We start from the raw sequence: 17,069 nt of genomic DNA on the forward strand, positions 1-17,069 counted from the left end.
ATTTTATGAACGTCTGAATACAAGCTCATTCAAAATAAGACACAAACACAGTATTAAAGAATCAATCTCTGTGCTTAATCAGGTAGTAATGGAACTAGAAGCGACCAAAGTGTGAAACCTATTACAGCTGTTCCGATTACCAAGGATAATGATACACTTTAGAAACAGAGGCCAAAATAATGGCCACTAGCTCAGGTCACACAAAGCAACTGATGAGAACCGAAAACAAATCTCAGTGACAATGGCTCAGCAAAAGAACAAAGTTTTTGTTAACTACATCAAACATTTAATCACATGCGAAACGAAGTACTCACCATTGCCAGACCTTTGTGAATTAAGGACTGCTGGTGGGACCACACCCACCGACCAGGGCAGCAGAAATTGGAACTGTGACAACTCGTAAGACGCAGCCCGTAACCACAGAGGCAAAGGGGAGACGTCATTCTTCAAATGGCGTACTCCCACTCGTCCCAGTAAACTGTCGACAACCACAACGCGGCTACCAAACCACCTACCTGCATCCAGAACAGCCAGCAAGACAAGACCTCGCAGAGAGCCGGGCATGCGGTCAAATACTGTCAAACAGCCGCAAGGCTGCTTCCAGCTAGACGCCAGGAAAGCTGTTGGTAAGAAACGCCATCAAGGGAGTTCGAAGAATGGCTAGGATCTGCATGGGCCCATACATTGCTCTTATTCACTACCACACGAGTGCCGCCTAAAGATAACACGTTCCTATGGGTCATCTAACTAAATTTCCGACTTAATCAGACAGTGGAATCTCCACGTAGGAATATCAACAATGTAGGGAAAGATAGATTGCTAAGTATCGTAAAGAAGACACGTTAAGCTGCAGACAGGCACGGGTCTTTTAATTACACCGGTCTGAAACTTAACGTGTCTTCTTTACGGTACGAAGCAATCTATCTTTCCCTACATTGTTGTTAAATTTCCGACAGAATCGAAAATCATCTGAAAGGTAGGATGCAGCACATTATTCCCTTTAGAACTGTATCTAGTCATTGATGTAACAGCCAGTATTCGTGAGGAGACTAATACGACCGTTGTTCATATTATACAATAACGACACAGTATCGATAAATCTAACCTGAGACTGGTCACAGACTACGCAGCCAGAGTTGCTATAGCATTTGGTTTCATGTAGGTCTTAATTCAGCCCGTTCCTTCATCTGCAACTATTATACATTTGTAGCTACTCATTTTACACAATTACTCGTTTGTCTCTGCAATTTCAACTTTCCTAACCACTTCCGTATTTTACCTGCCTCGAGATGACTGGGTGTTTGTGTTGTCATCATCATTTCATCATCATTCGTGAAAGTGGCGAGCTTGGTCTGAGCAAAGGTTGGGAATTTGTACAGGCGCTGATAACCACGCAGTTGAGCGCCCCGGAAACCAAACATCATCATCATTATCCACTTCGATAAACAAATCTGCTTCCAATTCAACAATTCTTTGATGTTTCCGGATGTGTCGCATCAGTTTATCTCTAATTACAGTACTATTGTGCTGCATAGTTTTTCTTCAGTCCGGCTTTTTACTGCTTCCTTAGATGTGCTATGAAGCCTCCTAATTGTCAACGTTCTTCTCTAACACCACATTTCAAAATATTTTGTTTCCATCTTGTCTCTACCGTTTATTCTGTGCATCTGCGTTCTATGTTTATTTTTGAACGTAATTCTTTCTCCACTGTTTACTTTCAAAACCTATGTCGTACTACCATCTTTATATTTCTCTTTTTTTATTTTATTATACCTCCACTGTCAACTGACTTGACTGGATTACCCTCCACTTCATTAATTTTATTTTTATCTGTTTTCTGGCTGAAGTGTGTACTTTATTATTTGTGGTTTCATATTACAGCTGAGACAAATGCGCTTGTTATATTGCACTGACAGCTACATCAGCTCTTCCTCTTCTCCAAGGCCTTAATGTGCCAAGGCCAAGCAGTGGAGCGGGAGTTGGAGGAGGAGTGGGACAGAGTGAAATGACTGGGAACCATCAGCACTAACTTATCTCCAAGGTCATTCTGGAAATCATGACATCAGTACCATCGCATCTGGACACATGCTAAGGGTATGGAGAGGGAACAGAGGAGAGGAGGAGCCCCTCACAAGGTACACTGATAAAATTCATTCAAAGCTATATATCATTCCCTATGGAATAATGGAATGAGTAGATACCACATTTCTATACAAATAATTAAACATCACCATTTGCTTCTAAAATGCAAATAATTAATTAGAAATTCGTATTTGTTGCAAGTGAGTTTTACCGTAAATACTGTCTCACAAAACCTGAAATCCCATTTCACATCTCAGTTGCTCCTGCCGCCAGCAGATGGCTGCACTGTGGAAAACTAGCGCTTCTGTCACCATCAGGTGGCTGCTCTGCTCTGTAAAGAACAACAATGATTTCTTCGAGGTGATTACTACCACTAATATATAGTGTCACTGTGGAAACGTGGAGAGTTAGTTTTTTGTACCATGAGCACTCGTCACTGTCACCAATAGATGGCTCCACTGTTAAAAAAAAGGAAAAAACAGAATTATAAATATTTTAAAATGTCTGCAAAATAAGTAGTCAGCGCAAAGAGCGCAATGTTTACAATGATTATTTGCCAACCGCCTTTTTTATTTTCTCCAAGATGTTACCATACATATTCCGTATATAACTTTTTGTCAGAGTGCTCTCCACTGGTATTTATCTTTGTGTGTACTTCTCAAGAAATGATTTAAATGCATGATTGTTTATCTTGCGGATTACAATTCCTGACTGGATTAATATCATGTCAAGGTCTGCAGTAAACTCATTCAGTGACCACTGCTTTTCAGATCCTGAAATAAGCACATCTATTAGAGTAATTTGCTTGGGTTCGACTTTCAAAGTTCGAAGTTCATTAAACATTTGTTGTTCTGGATTTGCTTGTTTATTCTGCTTCTTTGATGCTTGTAGTCGACAGCAATGTCTACTTCACAGACGGCACATAGGCAAACAATTTGAGACTGGAATAGAAGGGAGAACCGATAGAGTTACTCAAGGTACACTCCACCACACACCGTTAGGTGGCTTGCGGAATATGGATGTAGATGTAGATGTAGATGTAGAATGATGGCATCAGTTTCGATAAACTGACTCTTGAATTCATCTGCAAGTACACACAACTTCCCTTTCCTTACCTTCAGCATCATTTTGTTGCGAAAAATGCATTCTGGTGAAACACTAACATGGCCAACAAGACAGCACATAGTCGATAAAGAGGAACTGTTAATAACATGCCAGTACCAACTGAATCTAGGTTACAACTAGGTTACAACTGTTGCCATATCAATGTTTAATTTTATTTGATTTCACAGATGCAAGTTGACCATTGTTACTGAAGTTAAATATTGTTCCTGAGGTTGTCCATTGTTGCTGACAGTATGGATAACTGCTCTTGGTTTCCATAAATTAGATTTTAATATCTATTGACCATTGATGACTTTTAATTAAACAAAATCTTAAAATCCTGTTCAAGAAGAGAAAAAAATTCTCTAACATTTCATAAATGCATATATAAATGGGGCAGGTGGACTGGGTGGGGAAGTTGCTTAAGTATGGAATTGAAGGAGAAAAGTGCGAAGTATAGTAATCCCATAAAAGTGTGCAACAAATTACTATTACTTTGCTTCATTTCTTGTCCTCAAATACATATATTTACCTTAATAGCTTTATAGGCTGTGTTATTTCCCACAACTTTGTACTCACAATGTACCAAAGATTTGTGCAAAATACATCGTCTACACGAAAAGTGCAGTCGAGTATGTCGGACCTAGTAGACTCTGTAAGACCCCAATAAACAACTGTAATACCAGAATATTCTAAAATACTTCAGAAAATGTAATGTTTACGCTGCAACAGTATCTAAATTCATGTTCTAAGTAAATCTGTGCAGCAGCATTTTGGGGAACTATGGGTCTGAAATTAATAAAAAAAATACCTGTTCTCAGTTATACCATCACATGCACATGTACAACAGAGATTTCTTATGAGGGAAGTAAAGAAGAAGGTGCTAAACAGAGAATGAAAGCAACTGTTTATAAACACACGACCAAAGACGATAACACTGAGGGAAATAACGTTTCCAAAGACATTGTCAGAGTCGGTATCTCCGAAATGAATAAAACTACTTACCCTTTAGCGTGAGACATCTCGCACTTTTGAAAAGTAATGAAGCTACAAAAATTGAATATTACTGACGTCCATTCCATGTATAACATTAAAATACATGCTTATCATAATATAGCAAGACCTCTATGAAAATTTGACCTAAATCTAATGTGGTGTTATTAGTAAGATTCCTCACACTTCGCAAGTACAATGAGGGATGAAACACGCCCAGCACCTAAAGCAAGACATTGCATGACACTCTCCATTGATATTAACACTAAACGAATCACACAGCACGTATTAAAAAGATGATTTTCTATATTACATACAAATGAGATGTAGATATGGAAGTTGTCGTGTTCTAAAAATTTTATAAGTCACGATTGGAAATTATATTCGTGATTCTACTAACCTTAAAGCTGCCTCAGCAGAAACATACACTTAGTATTAAGTCCTCAGCCACATCGTTCATATTAAATTAAGAAAAGCCTAAACTTAATGGTGGGAAATATTACGAGGTATGGTACTTCATCACTTTGTAGGTGTCAGTCTGCAGAGACGATGATACAATTGTTGTAATACACAGAAAAACGGAGACGAAATAATGTGATTATAGAAATGACACTGGTGGGGAAATATCTATAATTGTCGATGTAGTATAGTAATATTCCATAACAGAGTAGTTGAAAAGCAAGATTCACATCAATGTGGACGTATTTAAATGGGGATCAACTAACCGATCCATTCTGTAGTGGCCTCCAGCCTGCGCCATTTGCTTCAGCATATATATATATATATATATATATATATATATATATATATATATATATATATATCGCTGCAGGATTCCTAGTGTCAATTCCATCCAGCACTACTTCAGACATAGTCGAGATCATGCCACATCGTATTGCGCCTCTTCTGCACGCTTGTTGGGTATCTACAGGATAGTAGGCATATGTATACTGCATGAAATTGTGACCCTACCATAAACGAAGCCATTAATCCACGCCACAAAGTCACCCCTGCAGAATGAAAAGTTACTGGTTGACGTCCGTGCGGATTCGTTGCCCATATTCTGTGATTCTGTGTATTGGCATGTCCTTGCAGATGGAAATTGGCTTCGTCTGTCCACAGAGTGTGTCATGGCCATTTATTGTCCACTTTCATTTTAACAGAAAATTACAGAACGGAAGTTTTTCTTGCTGGCAGGTCAGCAGGAAGCAACTCCTGAACATGAGTCATTTCGTATGGATAGCACTGCAGCATGTCTTGTAGGATTTTATGCACTGTGCTTGCCTGCATGTCCAACGTTCAGACAATTACCTATGCACCACATGTTTGCAAACCGCATCTGGATCCCTCCTGCAATACTGTGCCCACAACTTTGACAGACCTTGGATCAACTGGTTTTATCCCCTTGCCACATTACATTTTAGAAGGACCTATCTTTACGAATTTTGTAATTATTTTCTTCAGACCCTTAGCAGCCATCGGAGCAATGCCTTTTTTCATACCTTTGTGTACTATCACCGTAGTTGTAAAAGAGTTTCACCAACATGTCGCAAGAACAGCCATGTGCTGCACGTCAGTTGGTGTGAATATTCTGATACTTATACCACCATTTATAGGTAAAATTTTTGTTTCTTTCTTTCTTCCATGGCGTTTCCCCCTGCGTCAATAATATGCTGTTCAAATTTGACTCCATTCTGAGTATTGGTTCTCCTTCCACAGCGTTTTGAAACTGAAACCGTAATTATTGATGTCATGTATAAAGACATGTATGTCATACAAATGATGGGTATCATCATTGGCCTGCTTTCATACGGTTCTCATGTGCTGTGAACGATTCATTGTAGCAGGAAAGTGGAGCTGCAGTGGTGCTAGTGATCAACAACAAGGTCATCCCTGTAAAATTTGCTTTGAAGATGTGGTGGGTGCACTATTCGATCCATGTTTTTACATTGCTACTTGTAGTAAATTTACACTTTTCATTTTCTTGTGTGTTGTGTGTTGGGAGCCTATACAGGGTGAGCCACCTAACATTACCGCTGGATATATTTCGTAAACCACATCAAATACTGACGAATCGATTCCTCAGACCGAACGTGAGGAGAGGGGCTAGTGTAATTGGTTAATACAAACCATAAAAAATGCATGGAAGTATGTTTTTCAACACAAACATACGTTTTTTTACATGGAACCCCGTTAGTTTTGTTAGCACATCTGAACATATAAACAAATACGTAATCAGTGCCGTTTGTTGCATTGTAAAATGTTAATTACATCCGGAGATATTGTAACTTAAAATTGACGCTTGAGTACCACTCCTCCGCTGTTCGATCGTGTGTATCGGAGAGGACCGAATTGCGTAGGGATCCAAAGGGAACGGTGATGGACCTTAGGTACAGAAGAGACTGGAACAGCACATTACGTCCACATGCTAACACCTTTTTATTGGTCTTTTTCACTGACGCACATGTACATTACCATGAGGGGTGAGGTACACGTTCGACGGGCGTTTCATAGGACATGAAGGACGCATAAATTCGCCAGCCCGTTCTCCTGATCTTACACCTCTGGACTTCTTTCTGTGGGATACGTTAAAGGAGAATGTGTACCGTGATGTGCATACAACCCCAGAGGATATGAAACAACGTTTTGTGGCAGCCTGCGGCGACATTACACCAGTTGTACTGCGGCGTGTACGACATTCATTACGCCAGAGATTGCAATTGTGTGCAGCAAATGATGGCCACCACATTGAACATCTATTGGCCTGACATGTCGGGACACACTCTATTCCACACCGTAATTGAAACCGGAAACCACGTGTGTACGTGTACCTCACCCCTCATGGTAATGTACATGTGCGTCAGTGAAAAAGACCAATAAAAAGGTGTTAGCATGTGGACGTAATGTGCTGTTCCAGTCTCTTCTGTACCTAAGGTCCATCACCGTTCCCTTTGGATCCCTACGTAATTGGGTGCTCTCTGATACACACGATCGAACAGCGGAGGAGTGGAACTCAAGCGTCAACCTTAGGTTACAATATCTCCGGATGTAATTAACATTTTACAATGGAACAAACGGCACTGATTACGTATTTGTTTATATGTTCAGATGTGCTAACAAAACTAACGGGTTCCATTTAAAAAAAACGTAGGTTTGCGTTAATAAACATACTTCCGTGCATTTTTTTTTATGGTTTGTATTAACCAATTCACTAGCCCCTCTCCTCACGTTCGGTCTGTGGAATCGGTTCGTCAGTATTTGATGTGGTTTACGAAATATATTCATCGGTAACGTTAGGTGACTCACCCTGTATACGTACAGTTAGTGTATCAGCAAATACGTTTTTCCTTTTGCAGTATGTAAATTTCACAGTTAACAGTTTAATAGGTAACTGTTTTAAAGCACTTTAAATGTCTTTTTTTAAGTAGTTTCATGCACATAGGTATATGCAGTTCATCATGCCACCCACCAATTTGTGATGTGTTTTATATATATATGAAGTAGTCCTATAATGAAGGTCTAAATCATATATAGCAATGTTTCGACTATAAGGTATGGACTTTATATTTAGAAATTCATGTTAACAAGCAGCGTTTCCATCACCATACCAGCATATGCTTCTACTGAGACATAAGCTGGTATGCTTGCTAAAGATATGTATATATACAAAGTACAAGACAATAGATAGTGAATGATGATGCTCTGTCTCTCTCGCTTTCTCTCTCTCTGTCTCTCTCTCTCTCTCTTCCACACACAATATATTCGAGCACCCAATCTGCTAATGTGTTTTCCACACTTGTATGATGCGACTTCGCCAGTACTGCTAGCATGGGAATGGATGCACCTTGAGCTGCAATGGTTCGGGTAATACTAAGTTATGGCTTTGCGTAGGTGGTGGGTGCTCACTAGGGGTACAACTACTTTGTGCCAATAGCCCCCATGTGTTGTCAATTAATGAATAACTTACAGAACAGTCGCTATGTGATGCTGAACAACATTTCTACTGTTTGTCTGCTGACATGCTGGTACACCATTAACTATATTGTATCTGTGTATGGCTATAATAAACTAATCTGACTCTGATAACCACGCCACAGAAGTGCTATATTGAAACAGTGGGCGAAACATCCTTCTTCAGACTATTGTCAGCAGCTATGTATGTCTGTCACTGTTAGTCGGTCTATCACAGGCAAATCGCGGAATTTATCACTGAATGTTCTCGAAGTTTTGTATTTTACTTTTCAATTAATATCTTATGGTATATAACAATGTTACTTCGACAGTTATTGGTACGTTTTCCAACCTGATTTAGAATACTGAGGCACTGTAGATGTTAATTTGAGTCTTAGACCGTTTTTTCGTGTAATTAACCTGTATTGGGTTCTAGATACTCGCCATAAACATCACAATTCTCGTGTTGCCGGCGTATTCTGCACGTTTTTGAAATATTTTGATTTCAAAGTTAAGGAAAATAATACAGTCTTTTAGAAAGACTTGTCACTTCACGCTGACTGAAAACTGCTTTTATAGTCAATATCCTTCGGTGAGTTTGCGTCATTTGTTCTAACAGCAGTGATTGGTACTCAGTAGCCTCGATTACATTTTTTCTAGTGAATGATGCAGTATCTTGGTCCTGCTAAAATGGCGTTTGGTAACAATTTAAATGTGATATATTCAATTTGACGGTGTACTGTTACGTACATCAAGAGAAGGCCAAATGCATTACATACAGACTGTAGTTACAAGCCTGGTCAGGTTAGATTTGCAATATAAAATCCTATTGCTTACTTTTTAAAATGTTTGTTTTTATTAGGCATGGAAATCTAGCATTGGAGGACATACTTTACAAGTTTGGGCACTAAACTGGTGAATTGATGTGTATGTGGAAATTAATTTGCGCTTTTTTCTACATTTCGGATACATTTTTGGGTTATTGTGACATTTTACGGAAAAAAGGGAAGCAGGTAGTGTTGATGAAACTGTTAATGACAAATAGATAAAAATGACGGAAGGACTCATGGACTCTGCCAAAGAAGTACTAGGAGTCAGGGCATGCCAAATTACCAGGAAAGAATGGATAGTAGAAAACATGCTGAAAAAGATGCAAGAATGGAAGAAAAGGTACAGGGAACTTAGTATTAAATTAAGAGGAGAAACTGAAGACGCAAGGGAAAATTTATGAAACAAAAATGCGACGAGATAGAGAAAGTAGAGAAAGAGGAAAATACGATGTATGGAATGGCTAGTGAGATAGTTTTGAACGTAAAAGAAAGAGGAATAACATGTAAATAGTAAGAGTGGATGGTATTCTAGCACAAGAATCACGGGAAGTCGTGAACAGATAGCAAAAATATATTGAATGTCTGTATTAGGGGGATGAAATACAAAGCGAAATTAAGGCTGAAGAGGAGCAATATGTGCCAGAAGATGGAAAGGGATTCACCATCTTGGAAGCAGAGGTAGAAAACGCACTGAAGGAGATAGAATTGATGATATGCCAGCAGAATCGTTGAAGAGTCTGGGAAACAAGACAAGAAAAGAAATAGTCTACCTCTTTAGCGAGAGATATGACAAAAGGGAATGGCCTGAGGACTTTCTTGCTACAGTTTTGATACCAATAGAGAACAAGAGAAACACTAAAAAATGTGAAGAGCATAGGACCATCAGTCTAATTTATCATGGAGCTGAAGTCTTGCTGGGAGTGTTGAATAGAAGGCTATATGGCAAGCTGGGTAGAGGGAGTGTAGAGGAGCAGTTTGGATTTAAAAGAAGAAAAGGAAAAAGAGATGTTATTGACCTGATAAGAACTATAGGGGAAAGATATATGGAAAAAGGCAGAGAAATCTTTATTGTTTTTGTAGATTTAGAATAGGTTTTGACAGAGTTTAATGGAACAAGCTGATGGATATTTTGAAGAGGAAAGGAGTAGATCGGAAAGAGAGACGACTGATACAGAATCTATATTTACAGTAGAAAGTAAGGATAAGCATTGGAAATGAAATGTCAGAGGGAAACAGCACTGAACAAGGTGTTAGGCAAGGTTGTTGTTTTTCCACACTGTCTTTTAACGCATACCATGAAGAGATTATTGCGAAAGGCTTCGATAGGGAAAGAGGAATATGTATTTGTGGAAAGAGGATAGAATGTATAAGATTTGTTCATGAAAATAAATGCAGCAAAAACAAAGAGTATGGTCATCAGTACAAAATGCAGACTGCCCAATATTAAAATAGGACAATCTACCATTAGCCAAGTAAGTTCATTTAAATACCTTAAAAGCACAATAACAGCAGACTTGAGATGTCACCAGGAGGTGAAAACTCTAATTGCTATAGTGAAGGAGGCATTTAACAGGAAGACGAGACTCTTATGTGGCAAATTACAGAAAGGTTGCCAAATGTTTCGTCTGGAGTGTGGCACTACATGGGGCAGAAACATGGACGCTGAGACGAGAGGATGAAAAAAGGTTAGAAGCATTTGAGATGTGGATGTGGAGGAGAATGGAGAGGATAAGCTGGATGGAAATAGTGAGTAATGAAAGACTGTTGGAGAGGGTTGGGGAGAGAAGATGTCTGCTGAAGGTTGTAAGAGAAAGGAAAAAAGTTTGGGACATTCATTGAGAAGGGAGTGCTTGTTAACAGATGTGTGGAAGGATTGGTTTGTGGGAGAAGACTGAGAGGAAGAAGGAGATACAAGATGATAGATGACACAAAGGGAAGAGGAAATTATGCAGATGTGAAGAGGATGCCAGAAGACCGAACAGCCTGGAGAACTACCATGTAAAACCCTAACCTTACCCTTTTGCAGAACACTGATGATGATGATGATGATAATGATGTGACATCAAATTGCTTGATTTGAGTTTGAAAGCAGTTTTTTTTTTGTGTACTAAATTGCAACTGGGCTCTTGCGCTTTTTGCACTGAGTGTGTATTTTGTAGGAATTTTAGAGTATGTCAATATCTTAGATGGTGAAAATAATTAATTTACGACTCTGTTGTAGTTTTTATCTTGGCACAGTGACAATTCCTCATAGTATAACAAATGAGTTATCCACATTTCTGCATTGCAGCTGTCTACTGGTAGCAGTAGTAACCTGAAAGTTATCGTGGTATGAAGACCGAACTTTGCTCATGTTGTGCAGTGTAGGTGTCTGCTGGTGACAGAAGCCCTCGTTTCCAGCAGTACAGCCATCTGTTGATGATGGGAGCAACTGGAATGTGATGCAAGACTTGATTTCATTTCGTGTTTTCAGGGCCTGTGAGGTCATGTTTAAGGTAATCTCATTTCCAACAAATATAAGTTTCTAATTCATAGTTTGTATTTTATTAGCAGATGTTGGTTTTTTATTATTTGTAGAGAAATATGGAAACTACTCATACCAGTATTCAATGATAAATCACATATAGACTCTAATGAATGTTACCAATTTCACCCATAAACCACTTCTTAAACGAATTTTAGGAGATCAGCAATGCAAACTTACTTGACAGAATTTTATGCAGTTCGAATACATTATCGTACTTGGCTGCCACGAATAGGGGGATGTGGGGCAGAGGGATGTGGGGCATAGGGGCCTCCTCCTCACCCTCACCCCTCTCTCCCTCCCCCTCCCCCACTCTCTCCATGCTCTTAGCTTCTGGCCGTATGTGAACGTGCTGCTGTCATGGTTTCTAGAACAGCCCTGGAGACATGGTAGTGCTGACAATGGAATGACATGAATCCCTGTTCCTTACCCTCCTCTCCCCTCCCCTCCTCTCCCCCTTCCCATCGCTCCCCCTCCCCACTTCCCCTCTCCCTCCACTACTTGTCTTGGTACTTAGTTCCCACTTTGGCCCTAAGAAATGGAAGAGATGATACTGCTATCAGCGATGTACAACAAATGCAGTTGTGTAGCTTCCAATGGACATCACAGAAAAGAAATTGCCAATGATGATGTCTGCACTTTTCTGCCCAGAATGCGCGGTGTCCTACTACTTGACCTCTTTTGCATGCACTACATATTCCCTTCAGCTAATCTTCTAAGTCATTTGCTGTCTCTGGCGAATTTCAGTCATCTTAAAGTTTATATTTCATCTCCCCAGAATTCACCTTTTTTTCATTTCTCTATAGTTTTCTTTACTGTTTGCACTGTGGACAGATTGAATGACATGGGCGGCGGGGTTTGGGGGTTGTTTTTTTGGCTCTGAGCACTATGGGACTTAACTTTTGAGGTCATCAGTCCCCTAGAACTTAGAACTGCTTAACCCTAACTAACCTAAGGACATCACACACATCCATGCCCGAGACAGGATTCGAACCTGCGAACGTAGCGGTCGCGCGGTTCCAGACTGTAGCGCCTAGAACCGCTCGGCCACCACGGCCGGCTGGGGTTGTTTTCTTAGCTGCTGGTTTCATTCTATGTATTTAGATTTTTGTGACTGTAGTCAGGTATCTGAAAAAATGTGAGGTATGCTTTCACTTCCTCTACTGTATTCCTCTACATCTCCATAGCCGATGTCGCTAACACATGGCTGTGGAAAGGCGCTTGATTCGGAGAAAAGCCGGTTGGAATTCTGATGGTGGTTGAAATTTTCATCGTATGTAGTTGGCCAGCGAAGAGAGGAGAAGTGGTGTTGCTAAGTTCCTGATAACCGCTGACCACGCCACTGTCCTGGATTAAATTCATAGCATTTACGCACTTTCTCGTGAAGTGGTGGTGCATGACACTGTTGGTCTAATGAGGAGTTAAGCTCAGTGGTTCCCTTGATGATATTAGAGGGAAGTAAGCTATGTGCCAGCAGCCAGCACAGCATCCCACCTTCTCCATTCGCTCATCATCAGACAACACAAACATTTTGGCCCTCCGGCGAGATAGGGGCTCCCCATCGATAGCTCGGCTTTGATATGGCAATGACTGCGATGTAAGTGTGTGATTCACAGGCCGTTCCAGCGAGTACCGCATCCCTTTTCAGATCACAGACCGTTTTGTCACATCAGGTCGACCGCAATTCGGATACTGTGATGTCGAGCTGATTGCTGAACCCATCCTGCTGTTTCGGTAGTCCATAAGGCTCGTTTGGAATTTTAGGATGGCTTCTGCCCTGGAATGGGGTCGTGTTGGTAGACCCCTGGACCATGAATCAGTGCTGGCTTCTGTGCTGACTTCATTACTAGACGCTGGACTTCATTAACCGTTGTTACTATACGGTAACCAGGGAATCGAGCGTGAACGACATGAATATCCTACCGATCGATTGCCTTGAGGTAATGGGGGTATTTACGTCGTCGAGGAGAGGCTCCGCTCTGCGCAGTCATTTGTAATACCGAATCGGTTCTGCATTCCTCGAGTTGTCAATGGTCTGCAGTTGTGCTACACTTGCTTGGCAAATTTGTTCAGTGTCTTTCCTGCTCAGCCAAACAACCGCTTGGAGAGTTTGCGTCCTACATAGAGTCTCTTATGTAACGTTCATAACGTTATGAAGGCAGTTCGATCTGCACTCTTATAACGAACTCTTCGCAGTCACACACATGAGTTTCGAGATAGCTGTTTACTGACCGAGAAATGGTATCGAAACTTTTGTGCTTTCTGGTTGATGGCTGTTGGTACATTGTATGACTAATGCCGGCTCTCCAAACTTAGAAGATTTTACTCTCCCATTTCCTCGCTTGGCAATACACGCATTTTTATAATATCCATCGATTAGTCTGTGCCGTGACGGAGTGTTTTGATAATTCAGCAATGTAAACAAAATGTGAATTCATCGTTTCTGCAGCCTACTTATAATCTGTAGCGTTCACGAAAAATCAGCTTAGGACTGTAGCAGTAGCAGAAACACTTTCCGTTATTGTTCCTGCTACAATACACATGTCGTAATACAACTATCGCTCCATAGTTTATCACTTTCAGTGTAATTGATAGAGTACATCATTACTGAAAACATGCTTCAGCTACATAATATGCAAGTAAAAATACCAAGTGAAAGATGCAGCACTAAGAGGCCGTAATTTTAAAGTTACACGTCAATGTAGTTACATTATTATATGTGACCACAGTTCGGGACGTTCCATAAACTGATAAAATACAGCTCATAAACAGTTTATTTATTAACCCTTAGGCGACGAAGTGTTTCTGGTTTTCTCCTCTCTTTTAATCGCTGTATCTGATTCCACACATGCTCCCAAAGCTATTGAACAGTTACACAGTCGGTGACATTCAGGTCAATTTTGCTACCTGTGGCGACTACGAGATGGCACTTATCACGTTTCCAGTGATAACAGCTTTAAACTTCCACCCACGTCTTTCGACAACCATGGATGCAAAGAAGAGACATACGACGGGGTGTCAAAAAATAACTGGAGTTATTTATTTTAGGAAAATACTGCTCACCTTTTTTTTTCAAATTGCATTACAGACCTTCAAAGTCATCTCCCTCAGACAGAATACAACGATTCCAGTGTTCAGTCCGACATTCAAAACACTCTCTGAAGCCCATTTCTGGTAGTCTGTCAACTACTACCGAAATTTGGTTGTTTTTCTCTAGATCACACTGGAAACAACGACTCCGAATCTCTTTTTTCACTGCTGGAAATAGCTGAAAGTCAGAGGGCCCTAGGTCCGGTGAATAGGGTGGCCGTGGTGTTACCTCGTAGCCTACATCAGCTCATTGCTTCTTGAGTGTTGATGGCACGAGGAGACTGTGCATTATCCTGATGAGGAATCCAGCCCATTTAAGCAGGATTTGGTCTTTTTGTTGCAAATTTCTTCGTTAATAGTCCCTTTACTAAGTCACAATACTAATTTGCAGCGACAATGCTTTGGTCATCCACCACGTGATCGTACACAGTGCTTTGTTTATCGAAGAAGACAAGATGCATAACTTTCCCTGCACTTGGTTGAACTTTTTGAGTGAGCGAAGTTTCCATCCAGAACAGTCCCGTTTTGTCTCTCGGTTGTAATAATGAAACCACGATTCGTCGCATGTGGTGAATTTGTGAAAAAAATCTCACTGAAGTCTTTCCTTCTACTGTCGACACTGATCACAGGAGGCACCCACTTTGCTGCAAATTTTCTATACTCTGGAACATTTCGTACAATTTCTTCAACTATACGTAGGATATATTCATAATCTCCACAATCTTTGTTAACGACAAACAACCGTCTTCCCGCAACATGACATTAATTATGTTGACGTTGGTTTCAGTTTTCGAAGTTGAGGGCCTTCCCGGGCGCAGAGCATTTGCAAGGCCATTTTTACCCACCAGAAATCGTTAATGCCACCCAAAAAGGTGTTTTCCCCACGGTTTGCTCTTTTTAGACTTGCTGCAACATTTCCAATATTTGTTTTGGAGTTTTGTCAAGGGGAACGCAAAATACGATTGACGCGCGCTGTTGCGACTTGAGATCCATGTCGAGTGGAGTAAACACGTGCGTACACTTCCCTACTTCCCTCCAACTGCGTACCGCTAGGTGACTGACGCGTACAGTATTACGTCACTCAGTCTCAGACCTCTCCGGTACTGCCAACACTACTCTCAAGAGCGGGTGCACTAAAATGCAAAGAAATAATTCCGGTTATTTTGTGACATCCCCTCGTACTTATAATAAATTAATTTTGACAATCTGCTGTATAACGAAACAGAAGGAAGTCCGCATTACGACTAATTTATCAGTACAATTTATGTATTAGTTGTTTTGATTTGTCAGTGAAAGTGAAGAAATTAAAACCGCAACAGAATTACGTCGTCATATAAAAGAATGAGGCAAAGCGCTACGTTACATGACGAAATACACTCCTGGAAATGGAAAAAAGAACACATTGACACCGGTGTGTCAGACCCACCATACTTGCTCCGGACACTGCGAGAGGGCTGTACAAGCAATGATCACACGCACGGCACAGCGGACACACCAGGAACCGCGGTGTTGGCCGTCAATTGGCGCTAGCTGCGCAGCATTTGTGCACCGCCGCCGTCAGTGTCAGCCAGTTTGCCGTGGCATACGGAGCTCCATCGCAGTCTTTAACACTGGTAGCATGCCGCGACAGCGTGGACGTGAACCGTATGTGCAGTTGACGGACTTTGAGCGAGGGCGTATAGTGGGCATGCGGGAGGCCGGGTGGACGTACCGCCGAATTGCTCAACACGTGGGGCGTGAGGTCTCCACAGTACATCGATGTTGTCGCCAGTGGTCGGCGGAAGGTGCACGTGCCCGTCGACCTGGGACCGGACCGCAGCGACGCACGGATGCACGCCAAGACCGTAGGATCCTACGCAGTGCCGTAGGGGACCGCACCGCCACTTCCCAGCAAATTAGGGACACTCTTGCTCCTGCGGTATTGGCGAGGACCATTCGCAACCGTCTCCATGAAGCTGGGCTACGGTCCCCCACACCGTTAGGCCGTCTTCCGCTCACGCCCCAACATCGTGTAGCCCGCCTCCAGTGGTGTCGCGACAGGCGTGAATGGAGGGACGAATGGAGACGTGTCGTCTTCAGCGATGAGAGTCGCTTCTGCCTTGGTGCCAATGATGGTCGTATGCGTGTTTGGCGCCGGGCAGGTGAGCGCCACAATCAGGACTGCATACGACCGAGGCACACGTGGCCAACACCCGGCATCATGATGTGGGGAGCGATCTCCTACACTGGCCGTACACCACTGGTGATCGTCGAGGGGACACTGAACAGTGCACGGTACATCCAAACCGTCATCGAACCCATCGTTCTACCATTCCTAGACCGGCAAGGGAACTTGCTGTTCCAACAGGACAATGCACGTCCGCATGTATCCCATGCCACCCAACGTGCTCTAAAAGGTGTAAGTCAACTACTCTGGCCAGCAAGATCTCCGGATCTGTCCCCCATTGAGCATGTTTGGGACTGGATGAAGCGTCGTCTCACGCGGTCTGCACGTC

The sequence above is a fragment of the Schistocerca serialis genome, chromosome 8, assembly GCF_023864345.2.
Source record: "Schistocerca serialis cubense isolate TAMUIC-IGC-003099 chromosome 8, iqSchSeri2.2, whole genome shotgun sequence".
Taxonomy (NCBI): Eukaryota; Metazoa; Arthropoda; class Insecta; order Orthoptera; family Acrididae; genus Schistocerca; species Schistocerca serialis.